The sequence below is a fragment of the Ixodes scapularis genome, unplaced genomic scaffold (genome assembly GCF_016920785.2).
Source record: "Ixodes scapularis isolate PalLabHiFi unplaced genomic scaffold, ASM1692078v2 PGA_scaffold5__190_contigs__length_132052651, whole genome shotgun sequence".
In the NCBI taxonomy this organism is placed as follows: Eukaryota; Metazoa; Arthropoda; class Arachnida; order Ixodida; family Ixodidae; genus Ixodes; species Ixodes scapularis.
This window is the reverse complement of record NW_024609880.1, coordinates 36,967,581-36,989,374: the sequence shown is the minus strand read 5'-3', so window position 1 is coordinate 36,989,374 and position 21,794 is coordinate 36,967,581. Positions and strand designations below refer to the sequence as shown.

At 47.0% G+C, this 21,794-nt stretch overlaps 1 protein-coding gene and 1 non-coding gene across 2 annotated transcripts in view; one reads left to right on the top strand and one right to left on the bottom strand.

Annotated features, from left to right (window-relative positions):
- Nucleotides 1-21,794, top strand: part of LOC120839221 (estradiol 17-beta-dehydrogenase 8-like) — a 604,311-nt gene that overhangs the window by 107,684 nt on the left and 474,833 nt on the right. The gene's annotated exons all lie outside the window — the stretch shown is intronic.
- Nucleotides 15,254-15,335, bottom strand: Trnas-aga. Its single transcript has one exon. It is a non-coding gene; the product is annotated as a tRNA-Ser (tRNA).

The window sequence follows — 21,794 nt, the reverse complement described above, 5'->3', positions numbered from 1 at the left end:
TTGACACGCCCGTGGTAGGTTTCGGTTCTCGCCGTAACAAAAGAGCTCAAAGACATAATTCGCGGTGTAACCACCCAAGTAGCACAAGAGGTGGGGCCCATGTTTGGCCCACGTGGGGCCAACCTCATCTGTTACTTTGGCAAGAAGGCCGCTTACGTGCTTGGACGAGGAGTTGATGGACGATCGACGACGACGGTGAAGAAGGGGGTCAACGGATCAGAGAACGCAATGACCTTTAGTTAAACGAAACCTGCGTTTAAGAATGTAACACTGTTTATCATGTGATTCATCATGAATCTATAATAAGGAATATATGTTATCATCAATTGTTTTATCATTTATCACGTGGCGTTTAACCGTATGATCAACGGAATCACAAGTCTGTATTGTCGAGCAGTGTTTCGGAGTTGCCATTCCAGAGTTGGAAAAATTCCGGAATTATTGCGCATTTTGGCGGTCCCGGAGTGGAATGGGAATGGAATGCCAGCAGCGCTGGGAGGATATGGAATGGGAATAAAATTGGATACCTTTGGCCCGGAGTGGGGTGGGAATGAAATGGGCTCGGTTCTTATGCGAGCTGTGTCGATTATCATCCAAGGCCTATACGGCAGTGGTTCCCGACCATTGATGTTTCGCGGACCCCTTGTAGATCGGCGGAGATAATGGAGGACTGTGTTTGTGGTGAGCCGAAGGGAAAGTTGTAGGTTAATTATGACAATGATTTAATAAAAGAATGTAACTAAGGGGTAATTTTAAGTAAAGTTTTCTAATTAACATAAACACGAGAAAACTAACCTAAATCTAAAACGTTTCTTCGCAATCTGAAAAAAAAGGCAACTTTTCTGCCTGGGCCTGACTGATGAGACAGGGCTTCGCGGACCCCTAGAATGTCGTTATGGGCCCCGAAGCGTCCGTGGACCCCCATTTGTGAATTATTGGCCTACGGGATGATGGCGCAATTCCCTAGTGTATGGTAAATGGCTCTTGAAACAGCATCATTAAGCTGGAGGTGACTGACGGATTTATTGTCTCAATGGCTTATGCACCTTCAAGGATGAAAATGGCGCGCCCTCAGTGAAGTAACCAAAACTGTATAGCTGTAGACAGACAAAGGGTCGTTCCTGGCGCCGTTAGACGCGACAGAGCGGCTGTTGTAATCATGCGCGATTAGTATGTAGCTTTTAACCCGGGTGTCGAACCGAACCTGAACAGAAGACCGGAATAAAAGCGTTATTTTTATTAAGTTTATTCATTTGAGGAACCTGCAGTTTACACGTCATTATCTTGAATTTTCGCAAAAGAATAGCGCTATAAGAATGAAGTAGTGGCATGGCAAATTGTTCAAAGCGTAACGTTTCGCTGTTATGATCATATTTGTGTATTAAATAGATGGGCTGCTATGGGATCTCTGCCGGAACACACTGAGAGATGGCGCCAGCGTACGATGAAAACATTTCTGGGGATGTTATTGCAAAATGTTCGATTTGATTGCACATGTTTCTCCTTACCATACCCGTTATCAAAGTCCTCGAACATACACAGGTCCCGAACAGCTTACGGAAATCTATCAAATTTGTGTAACTTTCCCACACCTCTAAATGAACTTTTTCATATTAACATCGGTACGGAAATATCTAGAAAGAAGTACTTGATCTCATATTTCATTTCTGTTGAATCTTTCTAGTATTATGAGAGCGTCTTTTCCATGCCTATATTTTCTTCGTCTTTATTTTTGTTTTCTTCTAAAAGTTTGTCTTTCAAGTGTGTTCTTCGTTTGCTCTTAGGATCTGTGTTTCAGTATAGCTAATTGTGTGTGTCTGCAGTGTCACTTATATATCCAAGTAATGGCCTGCTTCGTCAGACTGCTTCGAGCAACTTTTTCTTCTCTCCCGCTCACTTTGGAGTGAAAATGAACACGATTATATTATAAAAAAATGAAAGACGTCTACAATCCCCTGTAATGGCGAATCAGAGCGCAGCCCTTGAGGAGGAGGAGGTGAGGGTACGGAGGGAAGGATATGCCCCTTCTCCCCTCCTCCTTCCCTACTACCCTCCCGTTTAGTGGAAAATTTTCGCTAAATTTTCCGCTAAATTAGTAAACATTTCCCGCTAAATTTAGTGGAGAAATATTCCCGCTAAATTTAGTGGTAAATTTACCAACAATTTTCCGATAAATTTTGCGAACACTTTCCCCGCTAAATTTAGCGGGGAAACTAAATTGGTGTTGAGGTCACAAGACGCCAATTTTCCCGCTAAATTCCGCGGAAAACATTTTCAGCTAAAGTTAGCGGAAATATTTCTCTACAAATTTATAGGGAAATTGTACCCTCGCCACGTCAGACGTGACAACACGTGTGACGTCACAATAAGAAAAGTTTCTTGCTAAATTTAGAGGAAATTTTTCCCGGGTTGAGTGGCGTCACGTGTGACGTCACGAGGGTAAAACTTTCCCGCTAAATTTGGCGAAAATTTTTTCCGATAAATTTAGCTGAAACAATTTCCCCACTAAATTTAGTGTAAAACTTTAACGTAAAGTTTAGCGGAAAATTTCCCGCCAGATTTAGAGGAAAATTTTTACCCTCGTCACGTCACACGTGACGTCAGGTTATGGGGAACCTCCCATAATGCTACGCGCGGTTACGCCGACGGCGACGGCAGCAGCGACGGCGACGGCTACGCTGCTCAACCCGGAAACGTGCGCCAAAGAGCTGCGCTAAGCTCATTTTATGGACACATGGCGCGCAGCCGTGTTAGTGCTTTCTAACATTCTCTTTCAAGTCACCCTTCTCAAAAATTTCGCTCGTTACATCGAAGCCCACGCGCATGCGCGGAAAAGTGGGGGACAAGTGCCGACCTCGTCTCCTTGTCGCGCACAGGTGCGGGTCGCAGGCACTCTATGAATGTGCCGCAGTCTTCACAATGCCTCGCAAGAGGAAGGAGCGGATTGAAACAGACTGCTGAACAGAAGCGGTCACGTGCTCAATATGACCGTGCTCGACGTGCCAAAACGTTGCTTGAAAGGACGACCTTTGCCTAGGAATAAAAACGCAAGCCTTAACAGAAGATAGACGATGCTGCCGAATTTTGACGTAGCCTGCAGCGAAGCACCGCAGAAATACGGGGCCGTTTTGTATGCCTTGTTACCGTATATACATTAAATAAACAAACCAGAAGGGAAACTAAAAGGTGTTATTGGATAAGTATTCATTCAAAACGAGTCTTCAAGTCTTTTTTTTTTTATGTTTCCGAACCCCGAACGGTGCGCTCAGCCAGACGTGTTTGTTCATGGTTTGTTTGTTGTTGTTGTTGTTTTAGAACACGTGCGTTTCCAGACTATTCAAGCAACCTTCCAAACGGATCGAGAAAAACACTCGCACATTTCTCATCCTGCATTAACTTGCGCATGCGTTTTGAAACACATGCACAAATTGCATCAATTCGCTGCAGCCAGACGTGTTTGTTCATGGTTTGTTTGTTGTTGTTGTTGTTCTTTTTGTTTTGTTTTGTTTTTTAAACACGTGCGTTTCCAGGCTTTTCAAGCAACCTTCCAAACGGATCGAGAAAAACACTCCCACATTTCTCATCCTGCATTAACTTGCGCATGCGTTTTGAAACACATGCACAAATTGCGTCAATTCGCTGCAGCCAGACGTGTTTGTTCATGGTTTGTTTGCTGTTGTTGTTGTTGTTGTTCATTTTTTTTTAGAACACGTGCGTTTCCAGACTATTCAAGCAACCTTCCAAACGGATCGAGAAAAACACTCCCACATTTCTCATCCTGCATTAACTTGCGCATGCGTTTTGAAACACATGCACAAATTGCGTCAATTCACTGCAGCCAGACGTGTTTGTTCATGGTTTGTTTGTTGTTGTTGTTGTTGTTGCTTTTCTTTTGTTTTTTCTTTAGAACGCGTGCGTTTTCAGACTATTCAAGCAACCTTCCAAACGGATCGAGAAAAACACTCCCACATTTCTCATCCTGCATTAACTTGCGCATGCGTTCTGAAACACATGCACAAATTGCGTCAATTGGCTGCAGCCACGTAAACAGCCAAACCCTAACGTTGTTTGGCGCTTTGCACCTGCCTGTGATTTGACAGCTGCGCCACGTGGCTTTGATGAACAATTGGCAGTTTTAGCCACGACCGTACATTGTTCTGTGAAGGATTCTTTTTCATGCGGCCCTTTCTGTCGCAGGAGAAACATGCTCATCTTTCTTCGTGGGGGCGCGGCGACTCAACTAATCTCCCTGTACCACCCTGCTGCTCAACGGGTCCTGTTTTGCGTAGTTTGAGAGTTCATGCTCTCTCACGAATTAGCTAGGGAGCCTTCATGTGCGCTTTCACGTGGAGGCACCCTAGAATTACCAGTCGACATCGGGAAAGACACCTTGCGTTTTTCTTTTTTTTCTTTTCAGCAGCTGGCCAGTGATGAATCACTAAGAAGATACCAAAAGAAAAAAAAAACTTGCTTTGAAAGGTGAATTCCTATCCTTAGGGGTGCGCAGCAGAAACTTTAAACCGTGGGATTATGTACCGGAACGCTGCATAAAGAAGCTATTCCCCGGAGCCGTGCCCACGGTGTTCGTTGGACCTTCGAAAGACAACGCCTGCACCTAAGAAAGACCGTAGAAAACCCGTTTTTCAGGAGTCGACATCTCTGCCGAAAAGAATAGAGCGAAAGGCAGATGTGTTGGCTCCTAAAACTAACGGTACTAAATTAGAATAATGGTACTGATTTTTCTTTTCAGTGACGTGTACATCTCCGTGGGACACTGACGATTTTGTTCGACGAACCGTCTGTGCGACATATACACTGACGGCTTCTTAAAATATGTTTGTTTGTTTGTGATCTAGTCGGTCGTTGATAATCGGGATGTCAAAGCAGCGCCTCCTAGATTCGAAAAATCCCAAGGGATACTTTTCCTCCATCACTTAAGAAGGCCAACGTAGGCCAGAGATGGGACACGACTACGGCGTCAAAGTGTCGCGCCGCCGTACTATCGGCGTGCGATTGCGACTAACAAAGAATTAACCACTCGCACGGGACGTCTTGGAGAAAGGAAGCCCCGTGTTTTATTTCGTCAGCCCTTTTATAGGCAATCCTGCAGACGTCACCGATAACCAAAGCACACCACGTGTAGCTTTGTCATTGTCACGCTGTTGTCACACTGTTTTCACACTGTTATCACACTGATACCACACCACCCTTTTTTGGCAGAAAAATAATAACGTGTTAGCAAATAAAAATACGTGAGAACTCGACGACTGTTCAGGATACCGCTTAGTCATCCATCCCCAGTCTGATCGATTTCTTAACTACTCTACCCGATTTTGCGGTTACGACGGTCGTCGGTGTCCACGTAGTCACTGGAGAAGAATCGGAACCTGTATCGCTTCTAGCTTCCGAATCTTCGACCCTTACTTCACTTTCACTGTCAGGTATTTTGTAGCCTTCATAGTCCTCTGCCTCCCCTGGCAGTACCTTAAAGAGATGGTGAACCGTAATTTTGATTTCAAAAAAAAAAAAAAAAAAATGCTGGAGATGTAGGCGGGACGCTACAATCCCTACAACACTACTAGTGAGGTGATATCTCAAATGGACGGCCGTATTCTTGGAAAAAGAAGTCGAGATTGAACCAGGCCGAGGAGGCGCGTTACGTCAAGATACCTTGTTTCCTCCTCTCTTCACTTCGCTCCCTTAAGGCCGCGAGGCGGAGAAGACGCGAGGAACATGACGTCAACATTTCTGCCAAATGCGCCTCTTTTTTTCTTTTTCTTTTTTTGAAAAATACGGTCCTCCATTAGTGATATCGCTGTATGAGTGATGTTTTGGAGTTTGTAGCATCCCGTTGCATGCTTTTGCCGCGTGTTTTGGGGAATCCAGATTTCAGTTCAGCATCCCTTTAAGTTTCGTCGGTTTCGCCTCAACTTCAACCCTGGCTCGGGCTTAACCAAGTAAGACGTCAGTTTTTCTGTTTGGTCCACGACCGTTACCCTTGCCCTTCTGTCAGAAACCCACACTTTGTCACCCACCTTCAACTCAGAAAGCTCATTAGCCGGATGGCGCCTATCGAAGCTTTTGCGCTGCTTTTCTCTTAATTGACGATCCTTTATCGCCCACATTTTAAAGTCAACGTTCCTTTGAAGGCGCAGCTGCGGAAGCATCGGCACGCGTGTCCCTAAAAGTCTGCCCATAAGGATTTTTGACGGGCTTTTGCCGGTAATCCCTGGGGTGGCCCTATAGGCTAAAAGGCATCCCCAGCATTCCTGGACACGGTCTCCTTGCGCCCTCTCTTGGCTATATTCTTAGCAAAACGCAGTAAAATGATAATTTTCAGCCAAACTATTGGAGAAATCCTTACGTTCCCCGGGATATCTCTAGAGGGCACTAATACACGCTTATTGAATACCTACTTGAATCTCAGAATTATATACGTTTTATTCCTGAGCCCGATATAATATTATTGTACTGGGTCCTATGGGCCACTTTGACAAAATTTTAAATTTCTTTTCGCTGAAATGAAAAATCGTTAAGTTCCCGAGGAATATAATAGCTGCCGCCTCATAGCACACACCGCAGTTAAAATTTCGGTATTTTAATTAATGTTTTTTTATTCCTCGGGACTTTCAAATTCGGCCCGCTTTTTAACCCTGTAAAGTTAGCACTCCGCCGTGCATCAAGAAGCTTGCGGCCAAGCTACCTTTACATAGGCTTATCAAAAAAAAAAAAAAAATATTTGTACGATGCGTTTGTGACAGCATATTGACTAAGAATGTGGCGGTTATAATATGACTATAAAATAATTAAATGTTTACAATCAAAAGTTGTGCCCTGGATTTCAAATATAAGCAATCGTTATGTAGGGTCAGAAACACTTGCATTGTATATACAATATTTTGCTTTGAATTTGCCGGCGTACGTAATGTTTTAGCTCGGTTACAGGACACCAAACTGAACAAAAGTCTTCCAGGCGTGTATAACTAGATATAACCAGAAATATAACTAGACTGGCGCGCCGCTGGCCGTTCAATTGTGTCTTTTTATGTATTTTATTTTTTTTAAACATATATACGCGTATAAATAAAGAACACAACGACGACGACGTTGAGGGATGACACACCGGGCGACGGCGGTGCCTCAATCTGAGCCCTGGTTGCTCGGAAGTGGCAGCTTCTACATTGACTCGGCTGCCTCCTCGGAGCCTGATGATTCGACACCAGTGGACCCCAGTGAGCAACAGCGCCATCATGTTCCTGGGGCTCCTTCATGCACCGATCGAACGGCGTGACAGATCCCCATGGCTCGCTGCTGACCCGCACAATCTACCTCCACGAAATCTGGACTTCTGCGAATCGGACTGCCATCCTTCCCAATACCAACAATCCATGTCTTCGTCATCATGCATGAGTAATCTCATCACATTATCATGTTCACTAGACGCGGCACCGCGGGCCTTCATGGTACGGGCTGCTTGCTGCCTTTCCGCTGTGCCGCGGCTCTCCAGAGCCAAATAAATAAAGATTAAAACTAAAGACTTAAGACAAAATGCTTTGCTAACCAACAGCCGATAGCGTCTTAGAAGAAAAAACAATAGTGTTTCCTCGTTTGGAGGATACAAATTCCAAAACTACACCATACTATTGGCGCACATCACTGAAATAACATACGCAATAGAGAAAATAACAGATTGTATCTTGAACGCAAAACGGCAAAATACAAATAATTGGGGAAATTTTTAGTTTCTCAAAGCCAAATTCAGAAACTTAAACCAAACTAATGTTTGATTAATCTCGGGGTATATCGTGTGCATCGTTTCGAAAAAGTATCAAACGAAAACACCACGCAACGCATTTGACGATGTTTCACAGCTCGAGACGCTGGCTTGCACTGGCGCACCGACCGCCGGCGGAGAATAGCGCGTATTCGTAAAATGTCTGCGACTGATGATGGTGATAGCTTATTTGCCTCCCTTCCTCCCTCCCTCCCTCCCTCCCTCTCCCCCCCCCCCCCCCTCTTAGAAAAAATAAAAAAAAAAAAGACTCGGCGCGGACTTCCCCTTTGTCAGGGCTGGATTTGGCGCTTTGGGCGTTCTGACTAATCCAAATGAGCGGGGTGGAATGTATTCCCTCTAGTAAAGTATTTGACCAGACGGAAACACTGAAAAGGGTGGGAGGCCGGAGAGATGCACAGGAGAGGAGGTTCAGGCAGCGGTCGCGCGCTTCGAATTCTCCGTTCCTGTATAGACCTTTCCAGCGGCAGTCTCGAACGAAGCGATTTACAGCGCGTGTCCCTGGTTTTGAGAGTGTACGTCAGTGTTGCCCGACTGCGCTGAGCTGTGGAGTTTCTCGTCAGTAGGCTGTGGCAGCCTGCGTTGGCGCAATTCCGGACGCTGGTGGCGGCTGAATTGCCGTGTTTTCTTTTTTATCTTGCGTTCTGTGGCGAGCATAATTTATTGAGGTCTTTAAGAAAGCAGTGCTCTATTTTTGGGAACAAAAACAAAGAAATGAAAGCTGTTTTGGTGAGTCCGTGCGCGACAAAACAAATGCAACTGGAATGTTTGTTTCATTTTATGTTCATTGTTTTACGCACCGTAAACTCAGCCGTGTCAATCTATAAAGGTCAAAATATTTGACCACACAGGATATCCGTACTGCATGGATATTCCCCGCCCACAACATAAAATTCAATGAGTCTCATCAATCGAACAAAAAAATATATTGTACGTACCCCTCGGTGCTGCGTTATCCGAACAGGATTTGAGAAAGGTCTCAAATAACACAGCATGTCCAATATACAGTGTCGACGATAGTCACTTCACGACGATCGGACGGAATCCGGTGTGTTTTGGGGAACATGTAGAAGAGAGCTCCTTTTTTGCACAGCTTCATAGCAAATGAACGAACGTGCTTATTATATCGCCACACCCCGGACCCGACCCTATCAGCTAGTTTTTGCGAAAACCCGGAACACAGCCGGGAAGGCTTTTTGGAGATTATCTCGACGGAAATAATCCTCCAAGCACGTCGAACTGCCTACGTCGCGGGCCGCTTGACGTTCGCTCTCTTCGTTCGTTTCCTGCGAAGGCCGAGCCGGCTACGAGCCCTGGTATTCCCTCCTTCTCACAGTGGAAGATAACACACAAAGGGTAAGCATCCTAAACAGGCGAATAAAATAAAAACTTCCAAGAAAAGCCGGCGAACTCCGAATGCAAAATGCAGGTGGGGAGGCACGCTGACCGGGTTTCCACAGCTCAGGCGGGTGCCAGAAATTTCTGGCTGATAGGGGTCGCTCGATTCGCAAAATGGCGGCGGCCAGAGCGCTCTTTTTGGAAAGGTCTATAGGCTCCTTACGGGAGCCAGGGTTGGGCGTCTGTTTTCCACGTGCCGCAGCGCCGCTATTCGCCGGTATCCGATCACGTAAGGAGCCGGATCAAGTGTCGTGCAGGAAAGTAGACGTCGCGCGCGCCCCGGCGTACGTTCCCCTGCTTTCGAGCGCGGCGCCGCAATTCGCCGAATTCAGCCACATGAGCAGCAGGCTCCGCATGCCGTGCAGGAAAGCCGGCGCGCCGGGGGTGAACGCGCAGCTCTGGCTCCCGTAGGGAGCCTATTGTCACAGAATTCAATAACTACTTTTGTCCTTCAATGGTTATGCTGCTGTCCGTTACCGTGTTTGTGAGTGGGGTGCGCGAGCGCCGAGGACAGGAGCGCGGGCTTAGGATTTTTTTTTTCGTGCGAGATCGAAGGAAGAGAAAAAAAGACGGGATCCCGGGCGCGCGAGGGTTGTGGAACAAAAACCGCGGAGCAAGGTTCCGACGGTCTGGATGGTCGGCGCTGAGCAGAAACGCGGCGGTATGGTTCTTCGACCACCGAGAAGGTATTCGACGGAGAGGGGTGTGAGTGCTTGTGAGTGAGTGCTGTGCGTCACTACAACACCCAAGCCACCACGGCGAAAAGGCAAACAGCGCGCAGAAAACGGGGACTAGAGGAAGTGCAGACAGGACAAGCGCTGTCCTGTCTGCACTTCCTCTAGTCCCCGTTTTCTGCGCGCTGTTTGCCTTTTCGTCAGTATGAACCAACTAACCCACATCGCCACCCTTAGCCACCACGGCTTCTCGACCCCGACTGGCGGCGCAACGAACCGGACCCCTACCGGCACCTTGGAACCCTGACTCGGCTCTCCCCCTCCAAAACTGTATGACAACCTCGATTTGACTTTTGATATTTTTTTTTCTTTCCTTCTTTCGACTGTGTGCGCGTCCTGTGCGCCTCTCCCTTACTTTTGAAATATTTTATATAAAATACTGCTCGCAACGTCGGCATGCTTTGCACTCAATTCTTCCCGCCTCTCAGGAAGTCGATCGCCAAGGTGTGGTCCTAACACCTGGACAGCGGTCCAAGTCAAACTCCAAATTTTTTTGTTTAAATGGGATCTTTAACATCCGAACCTGTGACACTTATACAGGAACTCTAGTCTGTTCTGAGGGTGAAGACATTCATTGTTGCCCTGAAGGCTGAATATGCTAGCGCGTGACGCTCTCGCGCACTCGGTACGTGACTTGGGCGGTAAAATGGCGTCTATGCATTTGCCAAAGCTACGCGCTCGAGTTAAGTGACACCGGATTGCGTGCACTTCAAAATACATAAAACAAGGATTGGGTGGAAAAATGGCTGAGATGTCACCACTCAAGCAAAAGCGCGCGTGTGTATAAAGGCGCTCTATCTTGCTCAAGGTTGATACGCCACGTGTCGTCAGAATCGGGAACTAAAACAGCGTGTTTCAGAAAGCTGGCCATGGCTAAGCAAAGGCCGGCTGATTTGAGCACCAGTCGCGTAATAGTCTGCATCATTTTTTCAACTTCTCCGTTTGCTTGAGTGTGCCTCGGGCTCGAAGTGACGTGTTGGAAACCGTATAGATTCGCAAACTCTTCAAAATTACAACATGCAAACTGTGGACCATTGTCGGAGACAACAGTCTCTGGCACCCCATGACGAGCGAATATGATTTTAAGCCTCTCTATAACAACAGTTGCGCCAGTCGAAGGGAGAACACAGATTTCCGGGTACCTTGATAAATAACCTAGAACCACAAGATAGTCAGAGTCCCTCATTTTGCACAAATCGATTCCTACTCTTTCCCATGGGAAACGTGGAGTCATGGTCGGCATCATCGGTTCAGCCTTCTGAAAACTGAACTCGGTACACACATTGCAGTTTTTTACCATCACTGCCAGTTGCTTGCTGAGGCCAGACCACCAAACAGACTCTTGCGCAAGAGCTTGACATCTGCTGATCCCTTGGTGACCATCGTGCAGGCGAGATAACACTTCATCACGAAGTGACTGGGGAACAACTGATCTTGTACCTTATAACAAAAATCCATCACACACGGTTATGCCGGCCCTCTCTTGCCAGTAAAATCGAAGGGAGCAAGGGACGGACGGTTTTTAGGCCAGTCTTTACGAGACAGCTGAGCCAGCGTTTTACACGTTTGGTCTGTAGTTTGGCCTGTTTTTACACGTGACAACAAATCGTCTCCTGTTTCAAGACCCTTTAAACATCCCTGAGAGAACTTTAACCCCTCATGAAATGTGAGACGTTCCCTTTCCATTACCATTTGATTGAGACGTGCCCGCGACAAAACATCGGCGGTTGCGACGCGCTTACCCGGTACAAACACAACTTTAAATCTATAGCGCATTGGCCTCATTGTAAATCTCTGAACTCGAGGAGGCAACACATCTATCGGACTTTGTCCCAGCAACGTAACCAGAGGCTTATAGTCGGTCTCGAACGTCGTTTCTAAGCCCCTTAGGTACCCGTCAAACCTTTCGGCAACCCATGTCAGTGACGCCTCTTTCTCAATCTGCGCATAGCGCGTCTCAGCTTCGGTCAAAGACCGCGAAGTAAAAGCGATAGGCCGTCGTACCCCTTGCTGTTCTTGTAAGAGAACGGCTCCAAGCCCAAATGACGACGCGTCTGCCGAAAGGTTTGTTGGATGGGTTGGGTCATATCTAGCCATACACTTGGAAGAACAAATCATGCTTTTTAGATCGTTCCAAGCACTTTCCTGAGCGGGGCGTCAAACCCATTCCGTGTTTTTTTTTTTTTTTTTTAGCAGTTCTCGCAACGGTGCAGTTTTCTTAGCGAGATTAGGCAAAAAACGGCCCAAGTGATTGGCCATATTTAGAATGCTTTGTACTTCCGACACGTTTGTCGGCGATTTCATATATTTGACCGCTTGCAGCTTTTTTGCGTCAGGCCTTATGCCACCTGCGCTCAGAAGATGAAATAGAAAACTAACTTCTTTTACACCGAACACACACTTCTCCCCATTCAGTGTCATGTTTGACTCTGCGAGTCTGTCCATGGCTTTTTTCACGCGCTCATCGTGTTTTTTGTTTGTCCGAACCAAACACCAGGATATCATCTATCATATTAACTACGCCAGGGAGGCCATCTAGAATCTCCGACATTCTCTTTTGGAAGTATTCAGGCGCTCACGTAATGCCAAAGGGCAGTCTAGTGAAACAATACCTTCCAAAGGGCGCTAAGAATGTCGTCACTTCCTGGGATGACCAGTTTTTCCATTGCTGGGCGTCAGAAATCCGCTAAAAAGCAAAAAACAATTCGCCTGATTCCGCTAGATTCTAAAATATATCCGATAAATTTCCCGCTAAGACCTATTTTATTAACAAAAAAAAAAAAAAAAAAACAGTGATATTTTGTATGATAACAACCTTCCCCATTCTGAAAAGCTCTTCAAAACTATGAGGGCTGAAATAACATATAAAAGACTCTGAATCCAAAGAGTGTACCTAGAATACCAGAGGCTTCAGTACTGCGGTTGTCGTCAACCTCATCACATATAAGGCTAAAAGTTATAAATGTTCACACTGATAAAAAAAAAACTCACAGGTCACCGAAAAACACATCGACGTCTTCGTCACCGCTGACGTCGTCTGACGCCATCTACACAGGACCGCTGGTACTTGATGAGGGACCAGAAAGGTGACTTGGTTGCACATACGTTGCAGATGTCTCAATTACACTAACAACCGCCACCGGAATTTCGTAATCAAAACAACTCTTCTTGTGTCGCATCAGCCCCGCTCTTACGACGAGGATGGCGTTTGTTGTTTCAGGCTTCAGCTTGTTCCTCAGCTTGGATTTTACTATGTTAAGCTGACAGAACATCCTCTTTACTTCGGCATTTGAGTAGGGCAGCACCAGCATCGACATGGCGAATCCGGCCAACTCGGCGAACGGGTTTTCGCAACAGGCGTCCTTGTAAGAGTGAACTTCCCACCAGAACGACTGAATGGACGATATTTGCTCCCAGTTAAAGGGGTATCCACACGAAGGAGAAATCCGCTCCTTTCCTCCGCGCGCATCACGTGAGACATACGTCATCCCTTTTTGACGCCTGGCTGGCCTCGCGCCGCCGTTCTCCTCCGTGGCGGAGGCGCGGAGGCTTCGTGCTGTCAGCACGAAAGCTCCGCCGGTGCACGCGGCGGAGCCGGGGACGGAGTTTCCTGGGTTGTTGACGTCCCAACATCCGTCCGCGGAGTTCTCCTTCGTGTGGATACCCCTTAAAGAGGGTGATTTCACTCCACTGGTTTTGAATTTTCAGGGGCGAAGCTCCGTAGGGTATCCGCGCGAAGGAGAAATCCGCCACTTTCTTCCGCGGAGCACGTATCACGTGGGACATACGTCATACCTTTTTGACGCCTCGCGGCGCCGTTCTCCTCCGTGGAGGAGGCGCGGAGGCTTCGTGCTGTCAGTACGAAAGCTCCGCAGGTGCACGCGGCGGAGCCGGGGCGGAGTTTCCCGGGTTGTTGACGTCACGACATCCGTCCGCGGAGTTCTCCTTCGTGTGGATTCCCCTTTAGGGTCTAGGTATGTCCGTATGTCTGTCCGCCGTCGGGTCACGAGCACGTGAGCACGTGCTCCCGTGCTCGTGTAGGGCAAAAAAAAAAAAACGCATCTCGACGTGGTGAATGATGTTGATTGGGGCGAAGCTCTGGTAACACTGTACTCTGGTGGTGCTTGTCTGCGTAGACGCTGAGCCGCAGCATGCCGAGTTTTTCGTTCGTTTTCATCCATGTCAGAAAGAGAATGTGTGGTATGGAACGTGTTTATATACGCATTTGAGCATTCGACCGCAGCGTGACATGGATCAAAACGAATGAAAGGCTCGGCATGCTGCGGCTCAGCGTCTGCGCAGACAAGCACCACCAGAGCTTCGCCCCAATCAACATCATTCACCACGTGGAGATGCGGTTGTTTTTCTTTAATTTTTTTTCTGGGACTTCTAGTGCGTGGGGTGAAAAACGAACGCTTCTTTAATAGGTCATTAACGTCAGGGACCCGTTCTAAGCGGTATTTGCGCAAAGTACAAAAATTGTTGCATCGACCCTTTAATCTCTAGCTTGCCGACTTGCGGCCGGCCATTACTTTTCATTGTACAGCTCCGCTGGTCTTCCTGCTTCACCAGAGTGGAAAGGCTGAGTGTCTTTTGTAGAGCTTGTGCTCCCTTGGCGAGTTCTGCTATTCCGACAGTCTGAGCATGCTGTGTGTAAAAAAACTAAACCAAAGAACCAGTCACAGGATATCCATGGAATGTTTGCATATCGCCAGAAAAGGATTGTATACTAAGGTGGTCAGTTGGGCGAGTTAGCGAACAAAGAAGGAAATGACCTTTCTGCAATCATATGCGTAGGCAAGAGCGTAAGGTTGAATCCGCGTGTTTCCCTTGAGCTCGCGTGCCCTCGTGTGTGCCGTTGCTCGACCTGATTTTGCCGTTTTGTTTCTTTTCTTTTAGCGGCGAAGCTCCTTTGGGTCTAGCTAGTGCCACTAAATAAGCTACGCTTCAGAGTAATGACACTTGGCCATATTGTGTCTTAAAATCAGGGTTGCCGGTTATCTGAAGCTTTATCTGACATCACAGGAAACGCTTTTTCGCCCTCCATAAATGTTTAAACAGTTCGCGACGGAGCGAAGCAATAATACATGACCTTCCTAACACCGAATCTAACGCTGAGGAACTCGCACTTTTGAATCATGACGATCGGCAGTTGCGTCTGCTCTGCATACGAGCCAAAATGGCGGCGCCCACAACAGTGACGGGGAACGGAGTGCCGATACTCTAAGCGCAGCTCATTTAGTGGCCCTAGGTCTAGCCTTGTCCGGCGTCCATGCTCGCATCGATTTCCATCTCATCTGTTTTCTTAAAAAAAAAAAAAAATTTTTTTCGCAGTCGACAGGATTCGAACCTGTGTGGGGAGACCCCAATGGATTTCTAGTCCATCGCCTTAACCACTCGGCCACGACTGCGGGACGAGTAGGGGGCTCTGAGATGTGGTAGTAACTCAAGAACTGGGTATGTAATGAATGAAACGTTTCATGTAGCCGCTCAACGTCTATACAGGAAAGGGCGCTGCGGTCAAATGCGTATATAATCGCGTTAAACTTTGCATGCATTGGCTCAACGTTTATAGACGAGAGGGCGCTGCGGTCAAATGCTCAAATGCGTATATAACCACGTTCCATACCACACATTCTCTTTCTGACAAAATCAGTATCATCAGCACCACCAAAGCTTCGCTCCAATCAACATCATACACCACGTGGAGATGCGGTCGTTTTTTTTTTTCGATTGTTTCAGGGGGCACTGCCATTGCGTCCAGCAAAGAAATCAATGGCTGCTTCATGAAGCACAAAGTGTTTTCGACCAATAAAAGTGGTGTCTTCTGGAGAACTGCGATGATGTCGGAAAGTACCTCTCTGATTTGATCTACAAGCGTTTCTCTCATCACAGCTTCATCTTCGAGAGAGAACCCGTCGGTCTTCATAGCCTTCATGTTGTCAACGTACGTCTCAAACAGGTAGCCCAGATATGGCTTGGAGTTCAAGTAGTCGTCAAGTCTGGACGTCAAAGCGTCCACCTGCTCTGTCGGCATTACGACTTCTTGAACCAAGCTCGAAAGCAAAGTCATGAGGTCTTTCAGCAGCTTTGTTTGATCTATATATTTCGCCTCGAATGCCTTGTTAACCTTCTGAACATCTGTCAGCATTGGTCTCAAAAAAAGCAAGTACCCTAGCTTGATCTGGTTTTCGTACATACCATACAGCACCTCTGCCGCATAGCACTTTTCAGTGCGCCTCGTCATCTCAAAGTGCATCTTCAATTCGGTTCACTGGTCTACGATCCTTGATACAGCCATTTCGAAGGATATGGCCACCGCGTCCTGCATGCTTGCACAATCGTTAGTGGTTCATCGCCGCCATTCATCAAACCGTAGAGCTTCTTGTACGCAAGTGGCCGGGCAGGGGATCTTGCGAACCAGTTGTACGTTTCGCTTATTAGGCATTCCAAGTTTCTCGGCAATGTTTCTGCCGTAGCAGCCGACGTGGGTAGCTGCAAAGAGTGGCAGACGCAGCGGATCAGTACGAGGTGGGGAACCTCTGCTTTTAACTTCCGATTAACGCCATTATTAATTCATGTCATAACGCTCGCGTTGTCTGTTCCTATGCCTCTCATCCACTCGAGTTTAAGGCACTCCATCAGAGTGAATCTCACGGCCGCCACAATCCCATCTGCCATGCACACGTAAAGGCGCACAGGTTAAAGGATGTGGTCACGATTATTGACTTGGCGATACTGTGATAGATGATAGAAATGGCAAGGATTTTTGTGACACTGACGTTGGTCGACCCATCAATGATCAAGCTGTAATAGCTGTCCTCAATGACCTGTGCCAGATCCGCTTTGAGGTGTGGGCCAAGAACGTTCTTAATCACGGAAGCGCACTTAGAGCGGCGCATTTGATACGCTCTTGCAGCTTCGCTTTAAGGAAAGGACTTATTATAGAGTTGGAACAAGTGATCGGCAGTCATAATTGAACAATGTTCGGCGATAAATAGAGCAGTTCTGCTCTCAGCAGCATTCCATGGTTGGACTTGCCTTTTTGTAGTGAAGTCCAGTTGCTTCTAGATCAAAGAACTGCCAGGGAATTCACTATGCTTCTTGCTGTTCGCATGAGCTTTCAGGCCCGAATATCAGCTGCCAAGTTGACAGCCGCAGTGCTTGCACGCTGCAACTTGTTTTCCGTCACCAGACGCTTTGCATTGCAGCCATTTGCTCAGCAACGGATCCTTCAACCACTCCGTCCTGAACTTCTGCAAATATACAACTTAAGGCATAACTCAAGAGGAAGGAGATTCAGGTTACATGGAGAATAAAGAGAACCGTTTTTCGACACAAAGCAGTCGGACGTCGTTCCTTTCTTCTCTGCAACATCGAACGTAAAAAACCAAAGCAAAAAAATTACCGCATCTCCACGTGGTGATGTTGATTGGGGCGAAGCTCGGGTGGTGTTTTACGCTTTACAGCAGTTGTGCATGGGCGCCGCCATAACCGCCCTTCAGTTTTTGTTTTCGCTCCTATTTTTCAATCTGCTCCATCATTACCACAGGAGGACAGGTTACTGGCATTTTTGATACAACGGTGTCTTTTTCCCCTAGCATTTTCCTTTGTGGAGGCTCGCCAAAGCCCGCTTCAGTGGTTTGATATCTCGGTAAGACAATAGAAGGTCGGCCATGGCGTCTGTAATCTGGCGCGTGTGTAAAGCGTCTATTGATACTGACTTTGGTCATAGGTAGTGCTGATATTGCCGTTTTCATTTATGTCAGTAGAAGAATATGTGGTTTTCTTTTTTTCTCTTTTTTTTTTAAGAAGACAGATGGAATGGCAACTCAGAACCCCTACTTTTTTTTTCTTTTTCTTGATACTGTTTTTGGTCACAGGTAGAGCTGATAGTGCCGTATTCATTCATGTGAGTAGAAGTGTAGAAGAATGTGTGGTTTTCTTCTTTTTCTTTTTGTAAGACAGATGGGATAGCAACTCAGAACCCCCTACTCTAGAGTGCCTTCATACACACGCGCGCTTTTGCTTGAGTGGTGACATCTCAGCCATTTTTCCGCCCAATCGTTTTTTATGTATTTTGAAATGCGCGCAATCTGGTGTCACTCAGCTCGAGCTCGTAGCTTTGGCTAAGGTATAGACGCCATTTTACCGCCAAAGTCACGCACCGAGTGCGCGAGCCCGTCACGCGCTGGCACATTCAGGGCAACAATGGATGTCTTCACCCTGAGACAGACAGACATGTAGGCACCCTACCCTACTCTTTTTTTGTCTTCGTTTTCTTGATACTGATTTTGGTCATAGGTAGTACTGATGGTACCGTTTTCATTCATGTCAGTCGAAGAATGTGTGGTCAGGACTTCAGCTTGGGCGAGTTGGTTATTCATAATACTGCTTCACAGCGCACCAGATCAGACACACTTAAAAGAAATTTCACGCATACACAGGAAGAACACTCACGCAGCGCTGACTGACAACTCAAGTGTATTATGCATCATCTTCATCTTCCTTCACTCCGATGCAAATGGCAGTGAAAAAAAAAAACCGATAATCATATGAAAAAGAGAAAGGAAAAACAGAAAAAGGAATAAAAACAAAATATAGAAGGAAGAAAAAACAGTCAATTCCCAGTACAGTGTTGCTACTGTGCTTGTACTATATAGTTCGACTCTTTTTTTCCGTTAAGGCTAGCGAAGGAGTACCAACACATATTCTATCTAGCCTTACAATGTTAGCGGTTTCTACTATTTCTCGCGTCAGTTTGTTCCTGCTCCGTCCCAGTATGGTGCATTTGTCCAGGAAGACAAATGCACCATACTGGGGCATTTGTCGTCAGTTTGTTCCGGGTCCGTCCCAGTATGTCCATTTGTCCAGCGGACTCACGACATGACAGTTTGCATCGACACTTTGTCCTTCCAGTTTAACTTAGCTTTCAACTTTCGAAGTACCGCAAGGCGATTATTCCCACACCGGTCAGTACTTCGCTTGCTGTTTCCAGCCTAGACGGAATGCCTGGGGACGCGGCCGGACAGACCGTTTCAACTTCGTCAACATCGACTGAATTCGCCCACTTGACGTTGCGTCCAGCAAGGGGACAGAAATATGCGCTGTGTTCGATCGACCTTCACACGCGCTGTCCAGAGGTGGTGCCTTTGCGTGATCTCACGGCAAAGGCGACTTGCGACGCACTGCTGGATATTTTCAGCCGAACCGAAATACCACTGACTCAGCGCTGCGCCCACCCGAGAGAATGGGTGGTTCCACTTGCCGCGCGGCCTGACTTATATATCCAAACAGTGTGGCCTCACTGCTAAGTCCGTGCGTGTAAAAGAGACTTCGTCAAACCTTGTGACTGCTGTGACTTGAGATTTTCCAGTGCACGAGCCTAAAAACAATTGTTTTGCAAAGCTTTTTTTTTCTTTTTTTTTTTTGATGCGCGGTTATTGCAGCAGGCCTGTTCTGCTCAGCGTTTCTTCCTTCTTTTTTTTTTTTTTTTTGCTTCCTTGCGTATTCACGAACTCAACTCTCCTACGTCACGCCGCGGTGGTGGCGCGCCGGTCGCACTTCCGGTCTGGGGCGGTGGGCAGAAGTCGCCGCGCGAGACATGCATTCTTGTGTTCTTTTCGGAGAAACCAGACAAAAAACCTGCGTTCTCGTCAAAATTCTGTGTCGGGGGCTGTACCAAAAGAGTCTGGAAAGGTTTGAAGATCAGTTTTCATGTGTTTCTGCCCGCTCCGTTCGTCCGAGTACGTGGATAGTAGCCGTGAAAAGGATAAACCACACACTGTCGAACTACGATTGCTTGTGCGAGCAACCCTTTGTGGTCGGCATATGTATTTGTTTTGTTCCAACATGAATGAGAGAAAACCGCCAAGTTGTCCGGGCCACCCGCGGGTTCAGTGCGTCTTCAAATTCGCACGGCCGCATGATCGCGTTATTTTATTTATTTATTTCAAAATACTGCCAATCCCCGAAGGGATTATTGCAGGCATTGGTACACAATAAAAAGATACATGTGAGGCACTTAACAACGAATGAACAACACTTCTCGTCATTCAAAACATCCAATAATTACGAAAAAAGTTCATCTTCGACTGCATTGATAAATGATTCAACAGTGCCGTGACTGAAACTTTCGTCTGCTCTTTCGAGCCTGCTTTTTGTCGTCTGCTCGTTCAAACAAAAGCGCCCCGTAGACCAAACTTTGACCCGGTGATTGCAATAAGAAGTAATGGCAGGCCTCAAAAAAGTTACGTAGGCTCGGTGTAAAGAGTATATACAAGATGTTGATCACTGGTACCAGTGGCCATCACCGACTTGTTACGCTTAATCTGTTCCCGCTTCCGAATTTCGGTATCGACGTCGATCATCGCCGCTACCTTCTGCACTTTTTGCAGCACGAGCGAGGTCGCGACCGAAAATATCTAGAAGAATCTCATCATGGTTTTGGCGTCCATTCTGCGGCGTTCACGCGAATGAATTGCCGCACGTCAAATTATTTACGCAAAGTTTAGCGGTGTAACGAGCCTTGACATTTTCGCTCAGGCGATTAAAGTTGTAAAACATTGCTATGAAAACGTAGAATAGACAATTCCAACGCGAAAAACAGTATGCAGACTCACACAGACGCCGAAAACGTGACATTCCAATGGTTTTTTGACGCGGGACGCGGTGCTTCTTGCCCGCACTCAATTGCGCAAGCGTTCGAACTGTCGTCTGCACTTTCAAACTTGTCTGCTTTTTGTCGTCAGCTCGTTCAAACGACAGCGGCCTGTAAACCAAACGTTGATTTGGTAATTGCAATAAGAACTAAGTGCAGGCCTCAAAACACTCTTGAAGGTTGGCTGGGGTAACTAGGCTAAGTGTAAACAGTAGATACAGAAGATGTTGATCATTGTTACCAGTGGCCATCACCGATTTTTAGTGCCCGATTCTACTTGCGGTTTTCAGTATCGACGTCCACCATCTCAGCTACGGCCCACGCTTCTGCAGCCCGAGCGACGTTGCGACTGAAAATAGCGAGCAGAATCTCATCGTGCGAGTCAGGCTTTAGGGCCCATTCTGCGGCGTCCACGTGAGATGAATCGCCGCAAGTCACATTATTCACGCAAAGTTTTGCCTTGTTAATTTTCCTGAAGCCGCTCAAGTGGTCAGACATTGTTAGGAGCACGCAGAATCAACGATTCCAACGCAAAAAAGAGCACGGGGACTCCCAGCGACGCCGAAAACAACGCAATTCAATGGTTTGTTTATGTGCGACGTCGGGCTTTTTGCCCACCGTCCACCGCGCATGCGCGGCGCCGGTGGCGTCCGCTAGGGGCGCTCCGGTTTGTTTGTAAACATGAGTTGGTGTATACGTTGATGCGTACATTGGGACATGTGCGCCTATTTCCTTTTATAGTGACGTACTGTCATTCAATACGGGGACATCGCATGGCGCGTGTCTAATGGCGTTTTTTTTTATCTTTTTGGTTTTGCAACGTTAAAGAGCTCGGTTATGTCACGAGTATACGTATTCATCTTCAATATTATGTAATTATGTTTACGAAGATAACCTTTTTTTTACAACGCTAGTTGCGTCTTTTGCACCGTATGTAGAAATGCAAATGATGCCTTCGATCCTGTTTGTTGACTCTTGCAGACCAACAAGACTCTTAAGGGGGAGGTGTAAGGATCGACGAGGGCTCCGCAGGTGGGTCGTTAGCACCAGGGAGACTTGGCTGGTGGGAAAGCGTTGGCGTAAACACTTCCCGTGGTCGGCGACCTCGAGAGACAAGCGTACTTCACGACGCGAGGTTCGGAACCCGCGTTTTCTGCCGAGAATCTGAGCGTGCATTTCGGGCCGGGAGAACGCGGTGGCTCTGGCCGGA